General features: G+C 47.9%; 2 long non-coding RNA genes across 4 annotated transcripts in view; both read left to right on the forward strand.

The window, feature by feature from the left end:
- Window positions 1-13,152, forward strand: part of Gm41496 — a 63,989-nt gene that overhangs the window by 23,719 nt on the left and 27,118 nt on the right. The window lies entirely within an intron of this gene.
- Window positions 3,596-6,839, forward strand: Gm41495. The gene is made up of 2 exons (XR_876254.2): window positions 3,596-5,402; window positions 6,728-6,839. It is a non-coding gene; the product is annotated as a predicted gene, 41495 (long non-coding RNA).

A 13,152-nucleotide genomic window follows, 5' to 3' on the forward strand; every position in this document is an offset into this window, starting at 1 on the left:
GGCAGACATGGTGCAGGAGGAGCTGAGAGTTCTACATCTCCATCTGAAGACTGCTAGCAGAATACTGACTTCCAGGCAGCTAAGATGAGGGTCTCAACTCCCACACCCATAGTGACACACTTCCTTTAACAAGGCCACACCTCCTAATAGTGGCACTCCCTGGGCCGAGCATATTCAACCACCACACCTTTAAAATGTTTTTAATTGATGTCTAGCAATTGCATACACTTGTTGGGTACGGTGATTCTACTGTGCATGTTCACAGCGTCTAAAGATCAGGTCAAAGTGCCTAGCATAGTCCTTGATGTCAGAAGACAGACTTCTACCTTTTCCATTTTCAAAGGGTTAAGTTTTGTGGCTCCTCATCGTGGGCTAGTCCCTTGTGAGCAAGAGTGAAGAAAATACCACTTTCCGTTTTAAAAGCAAGTATTAATGCCATCTGCCTGAAGCCAGGAGCCAGTGCCCTCTCTAATGGCCGAATATTAAAACCTCGCTCTTCTGTCACTGCTGGTTGAGTGAGCTTTTGTAAGCAGGGTTGAACAAGAGATGGCTTTATCTTTAGCCTACTCACTTTCAGGCCAGATTGGCTCATACATGCTGGACAATAGACCTGAGCTTGAGGAGGAAAATGGAACTTAGTGAGACATTTGCTCTGGGGAGAGACATTGAACCCAGAGCTCCATTCATTCCCTCTGGCCTTTGAGATGGATATCGATATTGTAGCAGCTTAGACTGATTTACTCGCTAAGGGGCAAGCAGGGCTCTTGTTTCCTGCTTCTCACCGTGGTTGCCTCCCTCCAGAAGTCTTGCTTGCTGGGTATCAGCAGTGTCAGATGGCAGGTGCTGCTGGCAGCATGGCATCCCCAGGGGACACAGGGCTTACAGAGCATCCAGAGATCTTCCCAGGGAGGTGCTTTGGAGATGCAGCCTGGAGTGGGAGCCACTGAACTGTGGCAATGAAAACTATTCTCTGGCTATGTTTGTAGAGACTTTGGGCTGTTTGTCTGTCACTGTGGCTGACTGTGTGACATTTGTGAGTGTGGGCAAAGAGTTACATCTGACAGATCATGCCCTGGGAGATGGGAAGTCACTGTTGCTGGATCTATTGTTAGGGAAACATCATAAGCTAAGCGCACAGGCAGGTGTGTGTGCATGTGCACACACACAAACTCCTACCTTCAGTGTTGACGACCCCTCACACTGAGGCATGATTGGGTATGTAGCTGCAGAAGCAGTTGGCCTGATGACCTCAGCACCTCATCTGCCCCTCAATCGTTCATCACCCACAGTTTGGTCTTGTCAATCCAGGGACTCTGGAGGCTGAGGCTGGAGGACTGCAAGTCTGAGACCAACCTGGCTACTCAATAAGGCTTATCTTTTGCAAAGTTCTTAATTTGCTTTTGAGGCCTTTCTATTCCCTATAAATGACACATCCTTCTTTAACTGAACAAAAATGTCCTAACTTTGGTGGCCCATTACAAAAGGACAGGGGAGATAATTTACATATTTTATTACACTATAGTTATTACTGCACGCGTCCATGTGTGTCTATGTGTGATTTTAAGTGGAGGCACGCATGCCACAGCCTGTGATTAGCTGCCTCCTATCTCATGGGAGTGCTGGGATTAGAGATTCTCACCCCTGCATCTGGCTCTGTTATGTGGAGTCCAAGGCCTGGGCTCCTGCTGTCAGCCTTATAGGCTAGTGTTTACAACAAGCTGTCTCACCAGCAGGGAGATGCACCCTGTGCAAGGGCAGTATAGGAAACTGCCTGCTGTCTTCTGTTCATGTGGAGACCTCCCTCTATCAACCCAAGTTCAGGATCTTCCACGGTAAAAAAAGAAGACATTGTTTGGGATCTTAGAGAATGTAGTCCAGGGAATATAGGTTGACATAGTTCCAAGTCAGTATCAAGACAGCTCAGAAAACTGGAGTTTAGAGGAACAAACTGTATTATGCTGTAACAAAGCACTAAAAGCTCTCCCATGGAGAAGAGAAATGATGGCATGTGCCAGGGGCTGTTATTGATTAGTTATTTACATATTTGTGCAATTAATTATTTGTTTTGTTTATTTTTTTGAGACAGCATCTTAGAACTTTTGAGGTAGGCTGGTTTTAAACTCATGTTGTAGCTGAAAGTGACCTTAAACTTGTGATTCTCCTGCCTCTGTAGCTGCAGGTACTGGCTTGGCAAGCATGTACCACCATCTCTCACTTGACAGATGATATATACACTTGGGGCACTTGGGTAATAGCTTAGGAGATAAAGGCCTTGCTTTATATCATAGTTGGTGTCTTAGAGTTTCTAATGCTGTGAAGAGACTCCATGACCACAACATCTCTTATAAAGGAAAACATTTAATTGGGGCCGGCTTACAGTTCAAAGGTTTGATCCATTATTGTCGTCCCAGAGATTCCCTCCCCACTCCCAAGCTAATTTCCCTCCTCTCTCCCAGTTCTCCTCCCCCCCCCCCCCCCCCGCATTTCTAAAGGGACACTTATTTGAGAAGCCTTGGGACACTGCATCTCTCTAAAGGTACACTTTTCTTCCAGAGACTTGGTGTTGGAGGGACCTTAGGGTGCTAAAAGCTTTAAGATTTGGTGAAAGGATTTCTTGGCAATCAGTTAGGGCTTTCTACCCTCGCTTCCTTTACTCACAGATCCTCGGGTTTGCAGCTGGAGGGAGGAAGCCCTTGGGAGGAAGCCTGTTCTCTGGGTTCTTGGCAGGCTGGGAGTGGGCAACGGGATACCAGCAAAGCATCAGGCATCAGGAGAGAACACAGGAAGATGCTTTGGGGGAAACTCGACAGCATCGTTCTGACCCCATTGTCAGCGCTGCTTCCTCCCTGGCATTTCCTCATATTAGAGAATGAAATCGCCATTGTATTCAGTGTCTTTTGGGAACTTGATATCTGTAGCCGAACACCGCTCCTGACCCATACACAACCCAACTCGATTATCAATAAATCATCACTTATAGACAGGATGAAATACTACACAGCATTAAAAAATCATGTGGTTTCAAATTATGTCGCAGAGAGGCCATCTCCCCCTTCACAGCAGTCTCCCAGGCACTCCTGACCACAGCACTGTGGCAACAGGGATATCCTGGGGTAGCTATTGAAACAAGGACTCATCCTCCACTCTGCAAGGCTATCCTGGGGTAGCTGGAGAATGAGAACTCACTGCCATCTCTCTCCACCCTGCAATGCATCCTTCTTTGTAGGGATGCTCCAACACCTTCACATAGTTCAAGAATTTGGTGCAGCTATAGAAATGATTTGAAAGTGATTCTTGAAATTATCTCTTTGCATGAGAAGTAACATGATTTTTGTTAAAGCAAAGGGCTCACTAATTGAATCTAGCACAGTGGTTCCACTTTTATATTAAAATGCCACATATATTATACATACATACATATATAGTATATATGTTAGTATATATATATATATATACATACACACACATAGTATATATGTACATATATATGTATGTATATATACACACATACCATTAGTGTATATATACATATATATTAGTGTATTATATATATACACACACACTAATGCTATATACTAATTTTTTTCCGGGTATTATGGAGTGCTGTCCTTGGAGGGGGTCAGCCATTTCTATCTTATTCAGAGGGACTGTGACTGCCTTCAAGAGACAGGCGACAGGATCCTACAGGTGACATTCTCTGTCAGATGCTCTGTTGCCTCCCTCCCTCCCTCTGCTCCCGGGACGCTCAGTTTTCCCACTTCACGGGCTCCTTTCCAGTTTCCCGGCCTCCCTCCACACTTATCTGCACCTAAACACACACACACACTTAACAGTTAGAAGCTAGCATCCGCACAGGAGAGAGAGCATGAGGTTAACACCTAGAAGAATTTCAAATTTTAAACAGCAGTATTGCCAGTCAATAAACAGGCCGATGAAAACTGGCATGCAGTTTTCAATAAAATAAGAAACAGCCAATAACTGCTTTTAAAAAGGGTTCAACATTCTTAGCCACCAGAGAAATGCAAACGAAAGCTGCTAGCCTTCTCTTTCTTCTAACTCCCTCCCGTGGGGATGTATTCATTCTTAAACCCCTCAGCTTGCTTGCTGCTTATCCCTGTGCTTCTGTCTAATTCCTTGGTCTAGGACTCAGAGACCTATGACCCCTCCAGAGGTGCATGCTGGACACCTATAATTGTGGGCGTTAAAGTGTGTAAGCCAGCGCTGTAAACGCAGTAGTAATCCCTGAACGGCCAGATTCCCACTCTTACAATTATTCTGTTGTTTTTAAACATATAGTTAAACATTTCTACACTATGTGTCTATTAGTGCGTGGGGAATGAATTTCTAATCCTAACCATTGAATGTATTCACTTACTGGGCACATTTCCCAACAAGCTTCTTGCCATCTGAGGCGAAGTGCTTTCTTTCCCTGTGTCTGTGAGATGGGTAGAGGTAGGAGAGGGTGGGCAGTAATATTCCATAGACATAAAACACTTCAGGTGTTGGGACTGGAGAAATGGCTCAATAGTTAAGAGCCCTGTGGTACCTTCAGAGGATCCATGCTTGCCTTCACCCGTGTCGGGTGGCTCTCAACTCCCTGGGGATCCAACACCCTCTTCAGACCTGCTCGGCTACTCACTCATTCGCATGCACATATGTATGGAGACACACATGCACACAAACATACACACAAACACTCAGATAAATCCTCAGAAAATCTCAGGCAGACTAGCTCAGTGGTTGAGGGTTTGTTTAACATGTGGGCAGTCCAGGGTTCCATTCTCAGCAACACACACACACACACACACACACACACACACACACACAGAGTCATGTAGATCTGTGGTATCAGACTGGTCCAATAAAGGGCATTTTTTCTTTGCATCCAGTCTCCTGTGGAATCCCAGTGTCTGCAGGTTCCTATTCTCAGATTTAACCAACTGTAGATTTAAAACCCGTGGAAGGGGGCGTGGGATTGCATTTATACTGAATAGATATTTGGTTGTTTTTGTTGTTGTTGTTCTTTTTTTTTTTTTTTTGCTTTGCTTTGCCACCAGGCTCTACAAAACCCAACATTAACAACTATTGATGTTATTCTACGCACTCTAAGGTCACCTGTGGGTGACTGAAAGCATATGGCTGGACAGAAGAGATGGCTTAACAGTTAAGAGCACGTGCTGCTCTTCTAGAGGATGGCGTTCAGTTCCCAGCGCCCACATCAGATTGCTCACAATGGCTTCTAACTCCAATTCCGGGGGACCTCCTGGCCTCTGTAGGCATCCACACCTGTCAGGCTGTGGACTGTGTCTGCCTCAACACTGGGGTGCCTGAGCACCTCCGGCAAACCACTCAGGGGAGGCAGAACACAGTCCATGATGAGGTCCCAGACCAAGTTTTCCCAGGTGAGAAAACAGCAGCGTCTGGGCTGATGCTGTGGTTTCAGACCTCCTGTGTACCCATTCGGCTGGGACCATGGGAGGTGGGAACAGGGTCAGGAGGCCTGCGTTTTCCCTACACTCCAGGCAGGAGGGGACACGCTCCAGGCTGAGCACAGGACAGGGGTGGAGTCCAGTCTGGATCCGAGTGAGTGCAGAGGGGCTGGAAGAGAGAAGGTCTGCTCTGGGAGATTTGGGTGGGGCTCTTTATGACAAAGCTCCCCCCACACCCCACCAAACACACACTATCCTTGCTGAAGGAGTGGTCCTTGCTCGTCCAAACTGCTTTATTTGATGTCGGATGTAAATGCGTACATCTTACTCAGGGTGAAGCAGAGATTGAATATGAATGTCCAGGAAAGGAAGGTCATTGGCTAATCACTCAGGGCCTATCCAGACACCTCCTTAGCATGGAGAAGTCCAGGTTCTTTGCTGTATGACCAATTGTCATGGTCCTCTCAGTGGGGTGTCATGGTTAAGTGTTCCAGATCAGGTAGTTTGGCAGGGACCTGGGCTTACGCCTACCATTCTCAATTCTGAGATTTCCTGGAGTTTAGGCTGGCTCAATCTTACCAGTTCTTCTGTCTGGCGGCACGGTCCACTTACCCCAGAAACACCCATGAAGTGCATACACTCACACAGACACTTTTAAAAATATATCTTTAAAGTATATAGGAAGATGTGAGAGGTGCTATTTAAAGAACACACCATCAAGAACTCAAGGAGTGTGGGTTTTTTGTATCCTTACAAGCTGGACAAGTCTTCTGGACAAACTTCATGAGTGTTTGAAAGACTAAAGGGAGCCTGAAGTCTGACGACACCTATGGCCAAACAATTTTTTTTTTTTTCTGGGATGTTGGTGAGCACTTTTCCCAGGAATGCCTGTTCACTGGGCTCTTCACTCTGTGGCTGGTGGCAGCCAACTTTGGGGACACAAGCTGACCATGCAGGGGGACGGGAGATGCACCCCAGACCGTCTGACTGGTGCGCCCTTCAGTTCTCATGCTAGCACACCATGAGAAGGCAAGTTGAGGCAGGTCCAACCAAGTTCGTGGGATGATTAGATGGTGGTGGATACTGCAAAGAGTGAGGATGGTCTTGGATGGGAAGTAGGAAACGCCCTGTCCTGTTAAATTCTCACTTCCGTTTTGCTGCTAAGGGCTGATTTGTAGAAGGCCCACCCTCCCAGATGACTCTCACCTCAGGCAGGGAGGAGTCTGCAGATGAGCCAGAGGACACCTGTGGGGAAGATTTTTATTTCAGAGCTGAGCTAGTTCGTGGTTTCCTTTCAGGTCGCCACTGCCTTGGCACTGCAGATGCATCCTTGAGAACTTCGCTTGCTAACTTTCTCATCACAAGGGACAGAACACCTTCCACTGTCAGAATAAAAGAATGCTCATTGTGTGCCTGTGTACGTGTGTGTATGTGTGTGTGTGTGTGTCACAAATGTCAGCATCACCCTATCTTTGAACCACTCATATCTTGGGATGGTGATGTGGGGCACACCACCTGCTTGCTCTATAATCAGGCTCCCCCTTCAAACCATTTATTTGTGTTTCCCATCCCTGTCATCTGGGGCAGCATTTCCCTGTCCCTGTCCTGCCACTCCAGGCAGAGCTCTGTATTCATGGAACATGGTTTCCCTTCTCCTCTTCTGTGCAGTTGATGCTCTCTGAGCACAGGTTCCTCCTCAGGGTCACATATGCATTAGCTGACTCAATGGGTTTTTTCACTAACCCCCATTGGTTACATAAGAAAATGGACTCCTGCAAAAGCCTTGGCTTGTACTCCCCCACCATGTGGAAGATGGCAGAGCCAGGATTGGTGTTGGCTCCCAGACCAAGGAGCCTATTCTAGATCTAAGGACTCCATCCTGTCATCCACAGCTTCCTATGGCTTCCATGGTGCCTCAAAGCCCTGCAGAACAGTGACTGGAAGCACCGGGAAACAACACAGGGACTGGACGCCTCCAGCTCTCTGGCACCCTCGCGTCCCGTGTCTAAGTCTTTCTAGTCAAGAAACTTGAGGCAGTCCCAGGCCCCTCAGTAACTGGTACCTGAGTGGGCCTTGGGCTGACTGACTTTTAGCTGAAAACTTGGGAAAATGCATCCTTCCTCCGCCTCCCCCGCCATGCTCTCCCCCTCCCCAGAAGATAATATGGAGGAAATCAGAATGCAGGCTTTTAACTTGCTCAAACATTTTTTTTTATAATAGGTGATTCTATTTCATCTTCAGGCAGGCAATTTTGTCATTTGCTTCATTAAAAATTGTTTTAACTGCTGGGGAGGTAGCTTGGCTGTTAAAGCCATTGGAAGTTTGAGGACCATAGTTCAGATCCCTAGAAACCCTCACTGATTCCGGGTGGCATGGTGATCTACCTGGAATTCCAGCCCAGGCAGGTGGAGGCAGAAGATCCCCAGAGTAAGCTGGCTAGCAAGATTAGCATGTGGGGAGCTCTGGTTTGGTTGAGAGACCCTGCCTCCAAGCATAAAGGGAAAGAGTCATAAAACAAATGAGGATGATTTCCAGTGTCAACCCCCAGCCTCCACGCGCGCGCGCAGACACACACACACACACTCACACACACAAATTAAACAAAACAAAACAAAACAAAACATAAAATTGTTTTATTAAGAGGAAATCCATACGACATAAAATTAAGCATTTTACAGACTCCAGTGGCAGTACTCCGTAATGCTGGGGATTCCCATGTGCTGTAGGCATCAGGTGGTTGCCCAGGTCCCTCACCCTGGCTTCAGGAACCCGGGCTGTGCGGGTCTTAGCAGACTCATTCAGCAGGCACACGGCTCTCTATGGCCTCTGTCTACCTCTGCCTATTGCACCTGGCATGCTTTTCAGGGTTAGCTTGACACATGTCAGTATGCCCTCCCTTTCCACAGCGGAGTACTATCCCAGTGTACGGGAGCCCACTTCTGTTTACCCATCCTCCCTGCGAGGGCACTTGGGAGTGAACTCTGTCGGTCTGCTGTAGGTTGTTCTGCCGTGTCCTAGAGCCTACAAATGGGATTGTTGGGTCAGAGAATAGTTCTCCATTTAACTTTCTGCAACCTCAGTTGCTCAAAGAAATCGTGAGGTGTCCAAGGTCACATGACAAATGAATAAAACCCCATGAGCCAGGGCTTACCTAGCTGTCACAGAGTCCATTCATTCACTCAACAAACATTTCCAGCTCGCCAAAGGAAGGCCACTAAGGTGGATTTCACAACACACGGGAAACCATGAGAATCAAAACGGGGCTGCTTTAAAAGCTGTAGCAGGCCTGGCTCCCACACAAATTCCTCTAAGTAGCCCTGTGTGTGCGCGCGCCCGCGAGCTGATTGGACACTGCCTCTCCTGTCTTGCACGTATTTTACAGTCCTTGTGGGGGTTTTTCTCTCGTTTAAGAGAAGCAAAAAGACCACTTGCTGCTTCCATCATCTTTCACCTCTTTGCTGCGCAGTGGACCTGTGGGGTGGGTTCCCACCTGGGGCCGTGGTACTGATCTGATCCAGGATCTATTGATGGCACGGAGCTTAACGGGTTAAACAAGGACCAGAAAAAAGGGGCAGGGGTCTGGGGTCAGACCGGAGGGAGGAGGGGTGGGGCTTGAACAAAGGGGAGCATCTTCCGCCCCTGCCCCCCAAGTCTAGCTGCAGAGCCCCATGGCTGGGGATCAGCTGCCCCTCTCCCGCCTCCCTCCCGGCCCCGCCCTCTGCAGAGCCCACTGTGGCTGAGCTCACCTCCGCACCCTCACGGGCGACGCCACCGCGCTCCACCAATGGGACGCGGCTGTGCGGGTCTGCCCACCGGTGGAAAATTCCATGCTCTCTGCTGCAGCCCCTGAAGAGCATTGGGGCTGCCGCCCGCCCAGCCTGGCCTGCTTATTGATTTAGGACCCAAACCGCGCTGCTCTTCCACTTCTAGGACAGCAGCTTTGTGAGCAAAAATCCTTGAGACAGCGGTGGTGTGTGTCACTGCGGAGTGGGTGGGGACGGTGTGGACTTTCTCCTTGTGTATATTACAAACGCCCGTTCTCACCTTGCCCACTTACACTATAAATCCTGCCCGTGATTGTCGCCTCCAGTACTCGACCCAAATTCCTGGGTGGGACACTGTATGTAGTGGGGATAAAGAACAGGGCGTCTTCTTTGATCCGCCCACCCTGGGACAACGGTGGGGTTCTAGAGAGAAGGGTCAAGTTAGCAAAGATGTGGGACAGCAATGAAGAGTCCCAAACAAGCGACTGACCTAGTGAGACAGTCTTGTGATTCAGACAGGCACAGAAAATTCCAGAGCCACTGAGAAGGGTCATACTGGTTTTTCAGAGCGAGGAGGGGGTGTTAGGTGGGGGCGGAGAAGACTGAGAACTTGCCATGGGAGGACAGGGAGGTGCCAGAACCCCAGGGCTGTGTGACCAAGTTAACTCCTCCTCGTGAAATTTATGTCAACCAGGGCCCCGGACCTGTTTATGCCCTTTGATCCAGGAGATAACCCGGAAACCAGGAACCCTTGTTCCAGGAGCTGCTGCCAATAGGGGAAAGCAGTGATTTCTTCCTGGAAGAGAAGTGGTTTCTTCCTGGAACAGGTTGCAGGGACAGAGGACAGTGACAGCTGTCCATGTAGGAGGTAGGAGAGAGAAACAAGGAGGAAAAAAGGACAGGTGTGTTGCTTCTTGGAGCAAAGTATCTCAGGAAGAGCCAATAGACAGAGGAGGAAGAGATAGAAACCCACAAAGAACCCCAAAGCCCCGAGGTAGGGACCAAGGCTCAGAATAGCAGCTGGGAACTAGGGCAGAGGCAGGTGCTTCAGCAGGCTTGGGGCGCTGTTGTCGAAGGCATGAGAGGCCTCAGCCCTTGGAACCCCCTGTGCATCTTTCTCTGCTCCTCTGCATGGAAACATAGGAACTAGAACCCCAGTCTCCGCCCGCCCGCCCCTCCCCCCACCCCCCAAGGCAGCCATGACTGTAGAAATACAAATGCAACCATCTTCCCGTCTGTTCCGGTAAAAGCTGCCATAATTCTCCAGTCTGAGAATGGATCATCCCCTCTCGATCCGGAGGGTTCACACGATTCCTAGGTGGGCAGGGACAGTCAGGATCGACCTTGCTGTGTTCTGGGTCCATCTTGTTGGGGTCCAGGAGTCGCCCCACAAACCACAAGAACATCAATCTCAGTTAAACAGGGATGGTTTCTTGAACGCACCCCTCAAGACGGACTGACCAGGATAACAGCTTACAGGTGTGTGCTGGACATTTCTCAGGGGCAGCTTACAAAGGCTAAAACTGCAAAAACCACAGTGAGCTCACACACAGGTGCTGGAAGTGCCCCTCAATGGTCGGCCCTGGCACAAGCCATTTTAGACATAACAGTTCATATTGACCTTTAATTCAATGGGTCCTATGTGAAGCTTATAGTTGTAGAATTCCTTAAGATTAGCAAGCCTCAGAACACACAGAATGTAACAGGGTACGTGGTCAGCATGACCCTGCTCTGTGTCAAGTTATTTTTCTGCATCGGTGACGGGTAGGCATATTACAGCAACAATATGAAATAGCTGGCAGGCATGGAACAAAATGGCAACAGCTATGCTGGGGCGGGGCAAGCCTCAGCATTCCTCATGAGGTTTTATCTTGTGCAAGAAACATATTTCTACATGGATGCTGGCTCTTCATTGAGAGGATCAAAGGAAAACAAGAACTCGGCAGCCATTGTTAGTAAGGTCTCAGAGAGGTCTGCAGCAGAGCTTTTGAACTGGGCTGCAAGCATACCTGGTTTTGATTCCATTTGAGCTTTGGGACACTGGGGACCCCTTCTGGCCTTCTGTGCACTAGGCTACCTGTGCCAATTCCTTCTAAGCCTTAACTTCCTCCAGCTCTATTCACAAGTCCAACAAATCCAGGGACTGTCAACTCAAGCTCCAAGTCCGCTTTGTAGAGTGACAGGCATCCTCACAGCTGCTCGGATCTGTCTTCCTGGGCTCAATCCCTAGCAGATAGACTATGCTTTGCTCTCAATTAGACTTTATCCTAGGTTGACAAGACTAAGCTCAAAATACAGTTTTTCTTGGGTTCCTGTTTGAATTCCTGATCTCAACTCACACAGTTTGCCGTTTGGTGAGGTCGTGGACCCTTTTGCATGTGGAGCCTTGCTGGAGGGACCAAGTGAGCAGCCGTGGCTTCGACGTTTTAGGTTTTCTGTCCTCCACCCCAACTTCCTGCTTTCTCTTTGCTTCCTGAGCAGAAACAGTGTGATCAGCCAGCATCTTGCTCAGCCTGCCTGTTGCAATATTCTCCTTGCTATGATAGACTTAACCCTGACTCTGTAACTATAAGCCAAAAAAACCCTTTCTCCCTTAAGTTGCTTTTCTTGTGTCCTGTAAAACTCTGATGAGATAAGTCTCTTACATTTTTCCCTTGTCAATCTTTGTTAGCCCTACATCCCTAAACAAAATCCAGCCTAGGGAGAGACTTAGGCCCTTTGGTTCCCATGGTGACGCAGAGACAGGCTGGGGAACCTTCACCTCTCTGAGTCTTGTTTTTCACATCTATGGAGTCAGATAGTTTTCATTCCTTGCTCCCTTACAAACCAGAGTCTGGTGTGAAACTAAAACCAAATGATGCTCCCAATTTGGTAGTGTTGCAAAGTGCATGGAGGGAAATTTTACTCATGTAAACAAAGGGAAATGGAGGGCATTTTAGTCAATTAATGCAAAGTGCTACAGCAGAGTTACTCAACCAACACTTGTTTCTATGTATTTGATACATATTTGTTAAGCTCCCAGGTGTCAGGCAATACTACTCAACACGAAAGCCCTTACCCTCAGGGAAACTCACATTCTCATTGGGGAGATGGAAAAGAATATTGAAAGGTAGTAGGACAAGTGTATTGTTTTAAGGCAGGGTCAGAAAGGTGGAGGAAAACAAAGAATAAAAAAGGGAGGGGAACTTGGGAGAATGGGGAACGGGTTTTTATTAGTGTGGTGAGGAAGACCTTGTGAGGAAGGTGGTCTCTGAGCAGAGACTCAGTGTTCTAGTTTCCTTTTCTTGCTATGATAAAACATCCTGACCAAAATCAACTTAGCAGAAGAAGGGGTTATTTGGTTTACAGGTTATAGTTCATCATTGGAGGGAAAAAAAAAGTCAAGGCAGAAACTTAAAATCCTACATCCACAGATCAGAGGAGAGAGAGGATACATGGATGGATCCTTGCTTCGTTTAACTTTCCCCTGTCTTATATTGTTCAGGACCCCTGCCTAGGGAATGGTGCTACCGACTATGGACTGTGTCTTTCTTCATCAATAAATACTCAAAACAAACCCCAGATGCATGCCCATAGGTCAATCAGATTTAGAACATTTCTCATATGAGCTATGAGGTGATTCCAGGTTCTGGGAATTTGATAACTAAAACTTACCACTACATCCAGGTACAGTGGTGTGTCCTGTGAATCTCGAGGGGAGGAACATTTCAGGAGTGGAAAGTATGCTGACCAGTGGGTCTGAGGTGGGGCTGCAGTCCTTCCAATTGGTGGAACAAGATGAATGCTGTCACTGGGAAGGCGTACATGTAACGGCCCTGGGGAGAATGAACATATACAAAAGGGACTTGACCTTTGACCTTTGCTTTGGCTGTCAGACTCTAGAGACAATGGACCCAAGACATTTGAGTTTCTCTTTGGAGTCTTAGGGTGGGAGAAGGGAAAACTTGAATCCTGGTACC

This window comes from Mus musculus, chromosome 16, assembly GCF_000001635.26.
Source record: "Mus musculus strain C57BL/6J chromosome 16, GRCm38.p6 C57BL/6J".
NCBI classification, from domain to species: domain Eukaryota; kingdom Metazoa; phylum Chordata; class Mammalia; order Rodentia; family Muridae; genus Mus; species Mus musculus.